Raw genomic sequence first — 2,574 nt, 5'->3', positions numbered from 1 at the left:
GAGCGACTGAATTGAACTGAACTGAACTGAACCCATTCCCATTTTAGCTGTGGTGCCTGAGGAAGAGGCGCAACTCCACTTGCTGCTGAGCTCCAGGGGGAATGAGGATTGCAATGATATCTCTCCCTGAGCTTTGGGAAGCTTGCCGAATGTGAACCTGACATGGAACAAATGGCAGAGGCCAAGACAACGCCAGCTAAACAATCTCTCTTGCGGCTTATTAGGGCTTCCCTGGCGGCTCAGATGGTAAAGAATCTGCCTCTAATGCAGGAGGCCCAGGTTTGATCCCTGGGTTGGGAAGATCCCCTGGAGAAGGGCATGGCAACCCACTCCAGTATTCTTGCCTGGAGAATCCCATGGACAGAGGACCCTGGTGGGCTACAGTTGATGGGGTTGCAAAGAGTCGGACACAACTGGGCAACTAACACTTTGACTTTCAGCTTATCCCATAGAAAATGCACAGGCAAAGTTGTAACTTCTATTTTTTTTTTTTCTCTGTTTCTTCTTGACCATCCTTCTTAAACTTGCCAGTGGCTCTCCTTTTCCTGTGTTTGTGTTCTTCCGTCTGTGTGGGCATCCTTGAGGAGCAAGGAGGGCCTGCTTACGCACTGTATGTCACTCGGGCTGTCGTTTCCCAGGCCGAGTATTTCAGTGCGATTGCACCTCTATTCATCTGCTGACAGGAGTGGCAGTGGTGCAGACATGGGTATTTGTTCTTGAAACAAACAAAGCGTGTGGCTAGAGATTTGTATGCAAAACCTTCACAACAAAACTAAGTAGCTATTTACTTTAAATATGCCAATTAACTGTTACTACTGTACAGTGCACTTCTAGGTTGAGGATGATTGATAGTAACATGCAGTGAAATGTTCTTAAACTGCAGTCAGGGAATGTAAATGTACAAAATGGAAAGAACCAGCGGCTGACAGCACTCGTTACATGTTTCAAAACAACACTTTCAAATTGTTCCTTTATTGTTCTTTAATCGTGTCTTGGTTCTGCACTTCCATAGCCTGGTAGCCGACAATGTACTAAGAAAGTTTCAGAAAAGAAAATGTTTTCTTCTGAAGTAAACATCATGGGCCTAATCTCATTTGTTTCACTCAGGCAGAACTCTTAGGAACCACAGTGGGAGTTTTGCTTGACTGAAGAGAATAGCCTTGTCTCTTTTAAATGTCTGACATGGAATCTGTTGCTATTACAAAACTAATTAAAAGGAGAAATGACTTCTCCTTTGGTTGCTATGTCCTGTCTCAACAGACAGTCACTTTTTCATTGACTCTAAACCAGCACCACCCAAAAGTAATACAACCAAAGCCACAAATATCAGCCACATATATATTTTTAAATTTCCTAGGAGCCAAGTTTTAAAAAATAAAAAGAAACAGGTGACATTAATTTTAATAGCATTTTACTCAATGTAGTCTATCTAGACTCTATCATTTTATCATGGGATCAATATAAAATAAGGTATTTTGCATTTTTTTTCTTCACACTAAGTCTTCGAAATTTGATGTATTTAATGCTTAGTCAGAAGAATGGGCTTATGCCAATTCAGAAGAACCACATCTCAAGTTTCTGGTAGTTTTCCATGGCCAGTGTCTACTATAAGAAACAGCATCTGAAGATCGGTGTAGTGTCCTTGATTAAAATGTTCCCTTTGGATAGTCAGGAAAAGCTGGATATGCATCCTGAAACAGCACCATGATGCAATTGCTGTTCAGTTCCCCCAATTACTGTTAAAGCCAGACGTTTTGTTGTGGAAAGATTAAATTCATAAACTCAGTGAGCTGACTTACGATTTTATAAAGCTCCCTGGCTGTTAAAATGCTAAAATGTTTGTGCCAGGGATACTATATAAATATTCTAAAAATCTCAAAAGAATACAGGGAATTACTTTTAAAATATAATATCAAAGGCCTTTTGATGTACCCCACTGAAATGTCAGTTGAATGTTTTATGATACATTTTATATTCCTCACAACAATGAAAGTTGGGTGTGTATTGTTAGAAAAGGAATTAAGTGCAGATATTGTCAAGTAAAGCCTCTAAGAAGAGAAAAACTAGATCTGATAATTCCAGTTAGTTTATTTATTAACATCAACTATAAATTTAAAAAAACACAATGCAAACATAATTAAGCAGAAATTGAACATCGAACAGGGAGGAGGGCTTTCCAGGTGGTGCTAGTGGTGAAGAGCCTGCCTGCCAGTGCAGGAGACATAAGAGTTGCTGGTTCGAACCCTGGGTTGGGAAGATCCCCTGGTGAAGGGCTCGGCAACCCACTCCAGTATTCTTGCCTGGAGATTTCCATGGACAGAGGAGCCTGGAGGGCCATACTGCACAGGGTCACAAAGAGTTGGACACGACTGAAGCAACTTAGCACGCATGCATGGAATTGACTTTTCCAAAATCAGACAATTTGTCTTCACTTTATGTCTCCCATGTGCTCAGTTCAGTTGTGCAGTAGTGTCCGATTCTTTGCAACCCCGTGGACTGCAGCACGCCAGGCCTCTCTGTCCATCACCAACTTCTGGAGTTTACCCAAACTCATGTCCATTGGTCTGTGATGAC

Source organism: Oryx dammah, unplaced genomic scaffold (genome assembly GCF_014754425.2).
Source record: "Oryx dammah isolate SB20612 unplaced genomic scaffold, SCBI_Odam_1.1 HiC_scaffold_5, whole genome shotgun sequence".
Taxonomy (NCBI): Eukaryota; Metazoa; Chordata; class Mammalia; order Artiodactyla; family Bovidae; genus Oryx; species Oryx dammah.
The sequence above is the reverse complement of the archived record's forward strand: the minus strand, read 5'-3'. Positions refer to the sequence as shown.